The 13,623-nt window shown below is 35.7% G+C and overlaps 1 protein-coding gene across 3 annotated transcripts in view; it reads left to right on the top strand.

Annotated features, from left to right (window-relative positions):
- pdlim5b (PDZ and LIM domain 5b) overlaps window positions 1-13,623 on the top strand; it is an 88,850-nt gene that overhangs the window by 21,353 nt on the left and 53,874 nt on the right. The window lies entirely within an intron of this gene.

The following is a 13,623-nucleotide window of genomic DNA, read 5'->3' as shown; positions in this document are numbered from 1 at the left end:
AAAATTGAGTGTTTAATCTTATCATTATACATTACTGACACTCTATCCTCCAATTTGATACTGTTAAGTGCTTTGACACAATCTGTATTGTAAAAGCGCTATATAAATAAAGGTGACTTGACTTGATCTCTTGTCAGGTGTCTCTAACCTCATCAGGCATTACAGGAGAACATTTAGAGCTGTTAAACTGGCAAATGGAGGTTTCAGAAAGTATTGAATAAAAGGGTGCCGTTAATTGTGGCCAATGTGTATTAGAGAAAAACATTTATCATTTAATCATTTAATGATATTTCCCCCACATTTTAAATTCTTATTATCCAATGAAAGGTTAGATTTTTGTGAATTCTTTTAAATAAAAGATCAAAAGGATTAACAATGCAGATTAATTTTCACAGCCGCCTTTGATCATATTTACCAAGGGTGCCAATAATTCTGACCACTACTGTGTGTGTGTGTGTGTATATAGATAGAGATGGAAATATAAATATAGAGATATAGGTAGATGATATAGATTTTTTTATTTTTAAAAAAATTGATATATTTTGTTTAGTAAATGGCAAAAGATCATGTTTAACATGGTCCTGTCAGGTTTTATAGAGTTCAACAGTGGCCATTTGTCTTGATTTTTTCCATTTTCTTTTTCTCCAAGGAATTTAAAACTAACCAAAGTTGTGCTTTTTCCCAAAAGCATCGTAAGCCTTAGTAGGTCGTTGAAGCTATTGGCACTAATGTTTTCTACTATCTGTTTAGTCTTACGATGCTTTTGGGAAACACGGCACTGGTCTGAGATGAATCACAGCATTATAAACTTTGATTCGTGTTTGGTAATAAAGACCAAGACTGTTGTAAACTATTTTATGAGAGAAGAAACTACTCGCCCTAGAAGTATGACAATATAAAATCTTACTAAGCTGTGCATTTAACATTTTTCATTGAATATTCATATAAATAGCTCTTTTGGAGCATTTTCTGTTTGCATGGTAACAGCATGATTTCTGATTTGTGCATTTCTCTTCTGGAAAATGGATGGATTAGTTATTCACCGAGAATTTAGCTATTAAATATGTTTTTAAAAATTACAGAAGTCAATATGATGACTTAAAAACTTCAGAGCTCATGGTAGGTCTGTCTTAAAACATTTAAACCAGCAGGATTTTTACTTGGTCATTTTTGTTTCAGTTAAAGTTTTGGTAATTTAAAAAAAAAAAAAAAATTTATGGTTTTAGTTAACTTTTGATAACCCTGCTTCTTGATCCTACTTGTTGCTCTGTTTTGCAATAAATCTCTCTCTCTCTCTCTCTCTCTCTCTCTCTCTCTCTCTCTCTCTCTCTCTCTCTCTCTCTCACACACACACACTGGAGAGAATGAGGTGAAGCAACAGTTTCAGTTTTACCCTCTGGTTTCAAAGGGAGAGTTCAGCTGTACTGACCTCTGAGTCTCTCAGATATTCAGCCAAGATGAAAGAGTGCAGAAGCGCTCCAGCTTGTGCTGCTAAAGCGACTGAATTCTGGGATTTCTGATCGTTTGGAAGTGTGCGAATGCTTTGATCTGATATAAAAAAGCAGATTTACAGGAAAACTCAACTCTAAATCATTCTCTTGAGTATCGTCCAGCCCATAATGCCAAAGTGTGTTCTGACAGTCTTTAGGTAACATTTATGGGCTTGTAACCTTTGCTGCTTGGCTTTATATCCAAAAAATCATCAGTTCAGATTTAATTCCCTGGATCTAAATATAGACTCTTTTTACAGGCTTTAACAGAGTCACTTTCCCTCAAAAACAATGCGCAACAGGAAACGGGAATGAGCTCTCTTCACTCGGACCGCTAGCAACCTCTAAGGGATTCCCTTGCAACTATCCCGATCTATTTCTAGCGACTATGAAAGAGTCTTATAACAATGCTAAGAGTTTTCCATGAATGCCAATGGCAGTAAAATCTGAGCAGGATTGGCGCGACCGCAGCACGTTGAGCGTTAGGGTGAGCCGATCTGGTTTTAATCGTGAAATGAATGAAACTCGTCCATCATGTCACGCTGCCTCGCTCCGGTCTCTGATTTACAGCTTTTGTGGATTTGTGTGCTGAAAAATGGCAAGCGTTTGGATTCATTGCCAAGGAGGCCGGGTGAATGCGGTGTGGATGTAATCTGACTTTGGACAAGCTCTCGTTCTCTGTTTGTATTTAGGCTGGTGAGAGAAGATAAAGAGTTACAAGTAAACAAGTACAATACAGCTTCAGGAACAGTCATGTTTTTTATTTTTATATTGCTTCATTTTTGTTTTGTTTATATTCTATATTTCATTATTTTATAATGAAATATAAGAACTATAAAATAATTTTATTTTACTATTTAAAATGTAGTTTTTTTTTTTTTTTTTTTAAATTTTATTTAAAATTTTTTTTACTGTTTCAGGAAAAACAATGTTTTAACTTTTTATTTTTGTTTTATATTGCTTTTTTGTTTAGATTTTTTTTATGTAAAATTCCAGATTAATACAATTTTATATTGCTTTTAATATTTATTTATTTAGCTTGTTTTTATATAGTTTTCTCATTTTCCCATTGAATGTTATATATACCGTGACATGGCTTTCAGTCATTCAATCTAACCATGTGTTATGTTGGACAAGTAACACTTTCACTCTCATTTGCTGCTTGTTGAGTCATTTGGACCCTTTCACACATCACCTCTGCACTGTGGCTCTGTTTAATTTCTCCAGGGTCTTTACAGATTTTCCTCATGAATTCGACACACATTCTGTTGACCTGTAATTAACAGAGGCCCACAAGTGTTTGAAATCACAGCTGTGAGTTTGTTTTCCTGTGTTAAAACTAGAGAATCTGTTTGAAGATTGCAGTGTCTTTTCTCACTCTCAGCTTTAGTTTAGTGCTTTATTTGCACAAGAAAAGTTGTACACTTGCATTGCCAATAGCAGTAGTGCAGGTGGAGTAAACGAGTAAAATAGAGTTTTAGGAACAATCTTTTTTTTTTTGTGTTATTTCTTGTTTTTGTTCGTTTTTATTCATGTGATCTCAGCTCGTTGCATGTAGAGTAAATCCACCTTTACCGTGTAACTCGCATGAGTGGACATCATCGTAAACAGATTTTCCAGAAGTACTATTGGTTTATTTCTGTGGCACCTCACAGGTTTTCTGTATGCGAGCGTTGTTTCGGTGTGAGGCCTGGAGGTGAAAGCTCTCTGGCTTGCTTTCTTCTCCTCCGGCGTCGGAATGCTGTGTTTTGTTTGCGTTGCCATGGAAGCGGAGCTGAGACTCGTGAGGAACATTAACGAGAGCCTGCTTGTGTTTGAGTGAATGATACTGATGCTCCTCTGTTTGATGGATCCGTGAGGTTCATCTGCAGCACATCTGGATGAAGAGCCTCATGCTAGGTGTCAGTTATTAGCTGAGACAAACGTCTGATGATGTGAAGCTTTTGCATGTCTTTCTCTTAAATCAGTGGTTAATCATCACTATTATAGTGCTCATAGTTAGGGGTTTGTTCTAGATTCTGGCCTTTTTTTTTTTCAGAATTGCGAGGGAAAATTTTATTTATTTTTTTTTATTTTTTTTTATCCCATTATTTTAGTTAGGAAGCAAGGTTATTTTAATTAACTAAAATTAAAACCTTACAAATATTGTCATTACTTGAAATACAAAAAACGATAACTGAAAGAAAATGAAATATAAAAATGTGTATATATGTGTGTGTTATTTCAGCAAGTTGCAAAGGCTACTATTAAACATACAAAGATTAATAAAAAAAAAAAAACTATAGACAGACATTAAAAAATAAAATCTAATAAAAACGACATAACGAAATGATTAAATCTAAAAATTTAAATCTAAAAATACAGAAAATTAAAAAAACTAATTCAGGCTATTAATAAAAACTATAACAGTATTACTATGATACTAAAATAACACAGTCAGGAAGGACTCATGCTTTCGCTCTCAAGACAAATATTTCTGCGCTTCTATGCATTAGTATTTGTGTAATATGGTCTGTGTGTGACGTAATGGATGTATTTTAGGAACACAACGTCTCCTCATCAAGTTCCAGCAAAACACCTGGTTTGTCCCAAAACGCTCCGGGAATGTTTGACACGGATCGCACAGCGAGAGAAATCTCCCAGATCCATATAAGGCCTTTTAAAGAGACGTCAAAGCACCTTAACAAGCGCCGTGACTCCACGTCTGAAAAATGTGCCATCCAGAAGCTGCTTCATTCATCCAGCCGCTCAGAATGAAGCCCATCAGCATTTCAATCAGCCCTCTGGGAAAAAACCCCCGCTGGTTTGCTTCAGAAGTCACTGAACTTTACCCGATGAGTGTGGTCTCAATACGCTGACAGCAGAATCGTCTAACTAATCGGCACGTTTTCAACTCCGATAAAGATTAATGGAGGAAAAGCAGCCGTTCCACTACGTTTAACGTTCAAATATTATATTTCCACAGTTGAAAGAGGAATCTTAACCTTAGTTGGTGCTGCTTGCTAAGACAAGTGTCTCTGTTCTTCACAAAATGTACAAATCTGGATGCCAAAATTGAGTATTATTACCAGAAATAACTGGGCTTGTGGTTTGAGGCGATTCAAAGCAGTCCAGCGCCTTTAATGAGTTTTATAAGTCACGCAGCTGGCTGAAGGTTTGTGGTGATCGTATCTGTGCCGAACACACATGTAGATCCACACCTGCACAAGCAGTCAGTAAATGCTGCATTTTTAATTTAGATCGCTATTGTTAATCGTATAAAGAGGAATGGAAACTTCCCTTCGGCTTTGTTTTGACAACACCAGCATGCATCTGGACCGACGGTGGATTCACGGATGAGGTTTTGATGTATGGTCGGCCAAACGCGCTTCACGGAGAGCGGTTAATGATGATCCGGGGGTTTATCATCAGACATCTCTAATTTGATTTGCGTTTGGTTAATTGGAGAGGCGCACATGGAAGCGTTTGGCCGTCGTCCACGTCTGAACTGAAATGAGTATTGTCTTATTTTGTGTGGTTTATCATAACTTACGACCAGATCACAACTGTGGTGTTTTTTTTTTCCCCTTAATCAATTTTTTTGTTTCTGCCACTGAATAAAAAATGAAAAGGGTAATTGTGACTTTCTTTCCTCGCAAGTCTGAGTTTGTATCTTGCATTTGTGACTTTTTTTATTTGGATATTGAGATTACGTTTTTCCTCTCAATTCTCAGAAAAATGTCTGAATTGTAAGAGAAAAATCACAATCACACGTATTATTTTAATTTTTTTATTCTGTGGTGGAAACAAGATTTCATATTATTTTCATTTGATTCAGCAAGGTTATTTTGGTTAACTAAAACTAAAACAATAAAATATTTTCATTACTTGAAGTAAAACAAACATCAAATAAATTAAAAAAGCCAAATATTTGAAGAAAAAAAATAAAAAATTGATAATGAACGTGGATTTGCGCAGCTTGTCAGTGAACAGCGGCTCTGTGTAGTAAATGCTGCTCCATGTGAAATCACGCACGTGATGGAAATTACCGCTGATTACAGAACCGGCTTTACTGACAAGATAAATTATCGCATGCGATATATCGTGCAGCCCTAGTTAATATAACTCATGTCCAGATTACAGCATGTGGTGTGTGGTTTTTATTTTTATTTATTTTTTTCTCTTTATCAGTTACTCTGAACTGCTTCTCTGTAATTATTTGTACCACCATACTTATTTTTCACATGGCTGGTGTTTTTCTCCAGCGGTAAACAGCGTTACTTGCGGTTCTCTCATTATAGCCTTCATTTCTGCCTCCTTTTTGGTTTAAATTGAGAAGCAACGAGTTTTAGTGGCTTAGATGAAGTTTTAGATGTAGGCCTGTAAATGTCACAACAGTCTGCTGGTTGCTGGGATTGCTAGGCTGTTTTGTGGATGTTGTGTCATTGTGCTGCCAGCCTGGTTCTCTGATAAGTGTGTGTGTGTGATGTGGCCCATGATACCCTCAGACGGCTATAAAAGGAGATGGGCCACAGAGCTTTAGTGTCGTAGCGGAGCAACCGTTCATTAGCGTTTACTGGCCGGCGTTAAACCAGCGTCTCTGCGCTGCCAAGAGGGCAAATATCTCATCCGTTTGGCTTTCTAGAGCTGCTCATCTGCCAAACACATGTAAAGAGGCGCGTTCGGCTTTACTTTATACTAAACAAAGGAGATTTGTCCTGTTTGTTTCGTAAAAAAGTCAGCATGACATCAGAATAGACCCTGTTTACTTTCTTTCTGGTGCTCAGTGTGAATGTGAATCTGTGCACTTTATTCTTAATCTTTCCCAATGCCCACCTTGCACAGCTGTCACACATTATTTGTTTTATCAATAATATAATGAAATGTTTAAAAAGTTCATATATATATATATATATACTAGTCAATGCATTAAACTGATAGCCCTAATACAGGTCAACGCGTTAATTTAATTAGTTATGAAAAAATAACGCTATACAGTTGACTATTGACAAATATGATGCAGGGCAACTCCATAAATGCATTTATGCCCTAAAATTCAAGATATTGGGGGGAAAAAAATAGTTTTTGTCTCATATTTATATCATGTGATAAGCGATATCACACCAGCAGTGAGAGCAATATCACACGAGTGCTGTTTTTGTCACGAAGAACACAAGTGCAAATGTGATTTCATACAACAGTTCAGTAAATAAGAAGTTAATACTGTTATTTTAAACCCGGAGCAACACAGCGGTGTTTAGTTTCTGAATGAATCTGCGTTTTGAACGAATCATGTGAACCAATGATTCAAAGAGAGAGCCGTTTACTGAATTCTGAATGAATCGAAGACATTTACCGCCATCTGCTGGTAGTTTTAGTTTCTTATTAAGAGTATCATTTAATTTATATATATATATAAAAAAAAAAAAAGGTATAGTTCACCAAAAATAAATGAATAAATAAATGGTAATTTACTCACTCTCATGTTGTTTCCAACCTGAATGACTTGCTACTTTTGCACAACATGAAAGAAGGTATTTTGAAGACTTTTGGTAACTAAGCTGATTTGGTCACCAGTGACTTTCATTGCATGAACAAAAAATACTCAAATTACTCAAATGTTTCTCAAATTATCATCTTTTATGTTCCAAACTTTGTTAGGCTGTTGTAGCCTGAACATTTAACACAATAATAGCTTTAAATTATCTTTTGGTGGTATTTTCACGACCAAGTTTAGTTTGCGATTTAATTAGATTTAATTAATCGCAGCACCCCTTAATTAATTAGATTAAAAAATGTTATCTACTGACAGCCCTTGTTTAATTTTTATTTTATTTATTTCGTCGCATAATGTGAGCATATATTATAAACATTCTGTAAGTAAAATGTCTTGTTATTTCTCTTGGTGTGAAAATATGGATATGGAAAAGGTCCGGTCACACATCATAACTCGGCATAGTCTGTTAAAAAGCCCAAACTTGTTAATCTTTCATTTTGAAATGTTGCTAGAAATATGGCTAATGAAAACATTTGAAGACAAGCTGTGAGGTGTTCTCCTCTGCGGCGGGATTTGATCCTTGTTGCCTTCAGCTTTATGAGGCTGAGGTTTAGTTTATGATGTTAATAAAAGCAAAGACTGCTGGGCCTGCTGCTAATGCTAAGCGTCTTTCGCACACGTGTCTGTGACGCTTCAGGAGGCATTTAGCGTGTTCCTCAGCTGTGGGATCTCATCATGTTCCTGTGTTGTTGGGTTTCCTTGGGACATTACAAGCGCTTCAGGCTTTGAGGGCCGGTTGTCGTCGTTGACCTAATGACTCCGATAAGTGTGTGTGACCCCCGTCAGACTCCCGGAGGTGCTCTCGGAGATTTGTAGTTGTGTGACCTCTAGTTTTGCAGTTCATGCTGCTTGAATAAATCACTTCTGAACTGAAGATGACAACGTGAGAGAATTTTACTTTAAAGATAAAAAATGGAAAATTTCACACAAATCCGCTTCCACCAGTTTCTGATTGGTAAAATCTTGCCTTATATGTAAAATAAGTTTTAAAAAGAAATGCATTTAAAATATATCGAAAATCGTGCCCAATTTATAAAAAAAAAATTAAAATATTTTTATTTATATCAACTTTTTTTTATTTCGATTAAATGTTTGTATTTCTACATATTTGATGGGATTGTTCACCCACTTTTCATGATCCGGTCAATTCCCAGTCATTTAAATTTAATCCACTTCCACTTTTCATGATCCTGCTCTATATTTATTGATTGATTTATTGATTGATTGATTGATTTAATGATTAAAAGCCCACTTTTCATGATCCAGTCTGTTCCTAATAAAATCAAGTCATTTATATTTATATGTAATAGTTTTTATTTTTTCAAAGATAAACTTTAAAAACCTTCTGTAAATATAGTTTTTTCCCCTCATCGTGCCGGTTTCTCATCATAAAAATAGGCATGGTTGCTCATGTGAAATGAAAACATGAAAATACAAACAAACACTTTTCATCCAATTCCGAGTACATACATTTTACGTTTTTGAGTATACTGTGTAAATCACACTTTCACAATCACACTTTGACTCTTTTTGTCTTTTAAAAATAACAAAAATCACTGTTAACTTTACTGAAATTTCACATAAATATACTTGTCCTCATGTTGCTTGAAACACGTTTGAGTCAAAAATCATGGGAACAGGCAAAACATGATTGTTCTGACAGGCTGAAGTGCTTCTGTCATCAGTCCCTCATCACGGTTGTTGTTGTAAAGGTTTGGTCGAGAGCAGAGCGGGTGCTAATCTAGTATGTTAGTTGAGTTAGTTGCCTAGCAGATGTGAAGTGAAGAGAAGAACAGCAATGTTGAATGACTGATATTCGTCATGCATGGTTGCACAATGCCTCACATGCACACCTGTAAATGAGAAATGAGTGCTGCTTGTTCAGACACATCGAGAGCACACAGGCTCCATGCCAGTTCACTTCATATCAGCCCTATATAGTGCACAAGGTTAGACATAGTGTGGCCCTAATCACAGTTTGGAAATATTGGGCACCATGATCTTTCTGTCTGTCTGTCTGTCTGATTTAGAGTCGCGCCCCCCCCAAAGAATTGATTTGGATTATTTATTTATTTTTTTCTTTGTTTTAATTTTTACATTACATTTTAGTGATCAAAAAGTGTCTAATTACTTAAACATTAACACAATTTTTTTTTTTTGCCCTACAAAATGTTTGTTTAATCGATAGTCTAATTCAGTTTTACGTTTCCCAAATTTTAGTTTAATTTTTCTAGACTTGTATTAAAATTACTAGTTTATTATCAAAAACAGTGATAATCAAATGAAGGCATAAAATATTAATTTAACTGCATTTCAATATTTTAAAAAGTAATTTTAACAATTCATTTTATTTTAAATTGTTTTAAATGAAAACATAAACACTTTTTTTTTTTCCTTAAAATATTTATAAACTATTTTATTACTGTGAGAAGTACATTCTGATGTGCAAAGCTAAAATTAATAATATATTGCTGCCATAATTTCGTCATGTTAAACTGCGCTTTTAATTTGGTGGGTTGTAGTGAAGATCTTTGCATTTGTGTGCAGGCCTGTAGCCAGCTATAAGGTCACCGAGGCCTGGACGTCGGTACATTTTTCATGTTCAAAAATAAAACTTGTTCTCTGACTAATTTGCTGTGTAAAACTCCTCATATGAATGTGTGCATGTCTAATTCAGTTTAGACCGTTTGCAAGAATCATGTATTAGCGTCTGTGCTATGAAAATGATCGCGACGAGACAAGTCTAGAGAGGTGTGTGTGTGTGTGTGTGTGTGTGTGAGGGCGCGGGTGCCAGATCCAGCCATTATAAGCGTTTTGGGACTTTTCTTTTACACTTATTTTGACACTTTATAAAAGTTAATCAAGTGGGAAGTTGCAGTTTAGGGTCAGTGATATCTTTATCTTATTTGCAAAGATTTTAAATAAATTAGGTTTATTTTTTTATTTATTTTTCGGTTTTTATTTGTTTTTATAGCAATATTTGGCAACACTGCATTGCCAGCACTTAAACTGACAGTAATCAGATAAGCCTATGGACAGGTTATTGCTGACAGGATAGCACATTCAGGGAAGGGAAAAGCAAAAAATATCACGATATTATCTGTCAGAAATGTTATCAAAGCTGTCAAAAACAATAGCATTTAACACTAGTGCACAGATCTGTAGAACAAGTAGGTTACAGAATGAAATCAAATGCGCAAACACTAGCTATGAAGAAGTCTATGCCATTTCATTCAGTATAGTAATTAAATTTATTTACAAAGTTTTGCTAAAAACATTCATAAGAGCACTAGATAAAGTTATCTATATAGCAATGATTGTTAATGAAAACTAAGAGTAATATGTATTGTTGCCTATAGTGAAATATCAACACATTTTGATGCAATAAATGTGGTATAATTTAAGTGATCATCTCTCCAAAGCAGAGAAAACGTCTTTCACAAACATCTGCATCTCTGTCTGTTTTAAAGTGTTAGTGTATATAATGAGTTGTATTTGTAGGGGTTATTATAGCACAATTCTTAACCCCAGACCTCACTCATGTTCAAACCCTGGTTCCGGCCATGGCTGTGTGTGTATCTGATGATAGTTTGGTGAAGTGACTCTGGAGATGAATGAGTTCAGGTGTTGGATGTGTGTAGCTGGAGTATGCGGTGACCCAGGTGTTCCCTGTAAACTCTGACCTCAGATCAGTGTAATGTGTGCAAGCGAGGAAGGGATGACGCACGTCTCTGGCTCTGTTTGTTGGGAAGGTCATGCTTTGTTGGCAGCAGATGGATGTTTGAAACACTGTCACTCATGATTAGAGTTCAGATCCAGCTTAATTGATGTGATCGGCTTTTAATGAGGAAAGTGTGCTGTGAGTTTACAGTCTGTCTTAACCGCGTCGATCTCTCATTTTGTTTTCCCTTATGGCCAAGTCCAGTGTGTTTGAGGTGTATTATTAGAATTTTTTTTTCTATGATGGAACTTCCACTTTTTATGATCCAATTGATACCTGATTGATTAAATGTAGTCATTCCCTATATCTATTCTTTACATTTTTATCTTTTTCAAAATTTGTTTAATTATTTTATTTATTTTTACTATGATGGAACGTCCCCTTTTCACAATCCAATCCATTTTTAGTTGACAAAACCAAGTCCTGCCTTATATTTTTATATGTATATTTGTTTATATTTTATATATTTTTTGTTTTATGCATGTTTGTTTTTTTATTTCTATTATAGAACTCTGAATTTCCTTTCTTTTTTTTTGTATTTTACAAGTATTCATTTAATTTTACAAGTTTATTTATTTATATTTAAGTTTTCTTTTAAGAAACTTTAAAAATAACAAAATATAAAACTTTTTTTTTTTTTTTTTTTTTTTTGCTTCATTTTAATAACCTGTTTCTTGCTATGAATATAGCCATGGCAGCTGGAGTGACATGGAAATACAAACAACATTTCTTGTGACTTGTTCAACATCTTGGATATTTTTTCCTGTACAGTAGTTGCAGTGCATTCTGGGATTGTCTGTAAAGTCTTCATCGCTGAGAAGCTCCACAGAAGCTGTTTGGTTTCAGTCTCCTTTGTGTAAATCATCTGAGTAAAGACTGTCCTTCCCGCGCTGTAGTTATCTGGTAAGGTATCGGGTTGTTTATTAGCCCAGACAAGATCTGAAGCCAGTACTAACAAGAGCGAGGCTGGTTTTTAATAGGCCGTCAGGTCTGATCTGATAAGAAGAACAGACTGCAGCGTCTCTGAGCTCCAGCAGCAGATTTAAAGCTCTAATAAATCACGGGCCCTCCAGCTGGGCTCTTGTCTCCTGAAGCTAGTATTTCATCAGCGTCTCGCCGCGCTCCGGCATCAAAGCATATGTATCATTTCACTGACTCGCCTCAGTTTGGGCCCGAGAGGTCAAAGGTCAGTCGGGCATTCTTTGATCTTCAGCTTCTGTGGAGGGTTTGATTTTTGAAGGCCGGATGTTTTTACTGTATCCTCATCTGTTTAGCACAGATTGAGATTTTTTATTTATTTATTTTTTTTATACATGTATCCCATTTTGACATCAAAGTGAGTGGTGTACAGTAGGTTGTGTGCTGCATCGTGTTGCTATTAACTAAAACTATTCCTTTTAAATAAAGCTGAATTAACCCTCTGGGGTCTGAGGGTGTTTTGGGGCCCGGAGAAGTTTTGACATGCCCTGACATTTGTGCTTTTTTCAGTTGCTTATAAACATTTTAATGGCTAAAGTCTAAATACACTGTATTTAGCACAAACTGGGCTACAATAATATGTGAGCAGCATGTCCGTACGTGATTGTGTTTTTGAGAAAACAACGTTTATGCATGGTTAGAAAAAAACAAATTTTAAAGTAACTGAAATAAGGCCATAAAACACATACAAAACATTTGTTCACAAGACTTTTGAGAACTGGATCTTGTAGCCTAGAATATTTGCTTCAAAATGATCTGAAAATAATCTAACTCACTCGTTCAGAGAAAACAATATATTTATTTAAATTTTCTAAGTCACTTTTTGAGTGGAAAGGCTCTATGCGAGAGGACGTGACTCACACCTGAGAAGACAGAGGCCCTCATAATGAGCTGCATAATGAGCCATTCAGTCAGGTGTGTGACTGAGAGAGAAGAGTTACAAGAAAGAATGTGTATACATATAACTGTCACATAAAATAACTTGAGATTCACTTGCGAGTGCAGTTAAACAGTTTATTAGGAACAAACAAACAAATAAACAACAGAAGAGGCAAGACATCGTGGGTGCAATATCCAAAATATCCAAAACAGTGGCAGGATAGAAATAGAAATATTTTAAAAAGGAAATTGAAACGGCTAATAAAAATGACAAAGCACGTAACAAAATAACGAAACTGTCTCTCTCTTTCTCTTTCTCTTGCTCTTGCTCTTGCTCTTGCTCTTGCTCTTGCTCTCTCAGATGGTCAGATCAGCTCCAACAAACTGTTCCAATTATACATTTTCACATAGCAATGAGAAGCGTTATACATGGACGCTTGTGCGGTTGCCGTACTGTATTAAAGCTTTAATCAGAATAAAACCGTATATTGAAAGCTAACATAAGCAGTAGCATAATAACAGCGTATCTAAAAGTATGAGACAACAAACAAACATACCATTAAGAGCCGTGCTTGCACAGGTTCTGCGCGATCCTCTTCACTAATATCCTCTGCGTCTCAATCGGGCTCAAATTGATGAGCAATATAGACAACGCCATTGTTTACAATACAACCGGAGCACATGCCGCTGAGCTGAGGGACGTTTAGACGCCCGCTCGGCGGTTTAGTGAATCACAACACACTGAGCCAGCTAACCAATCAGAGTCCATCACGTATTTCTGAGGGAGGGGCTTCATGAAAACAGGAAATAATGCAGCCATTTGTCAGAGAAGGGACAGAGCGGTGTGGAATAAAGGTAAATTTATATGAAAAATAATGCTTTTTTTTTTTTTTTTAAATGAAGCATGAACACGTTAGACTGCACCCCATAAACACAATCAAGCCTAGAAAAAACCAGTAAACCACCCCTTTAACGTGCAAAAACTAAAATTAAAAAAAAAAAAAAAAATCACAGCTAAA

This window comes from Onychostoma macrolepis, chromosome 10 (genome assembly GCF_012432095.1).
Source record: "Onychostoma macrolepis isolate SWU-2019 chromosome 10, ASM1243209v1, whole genome shotgun sequence".
NCBI lineage: Eukaryota > Metazoa > Chordata > Actinopteri > Cypriniformes > Cyprinidae > Onychostoma > Onychostoma macrolepis.
The sequence above is the reverse complement of the archived record's forward strand: the minus strand, read 5'-3'. Positions and strand labels throughout refer to the sequence as shown.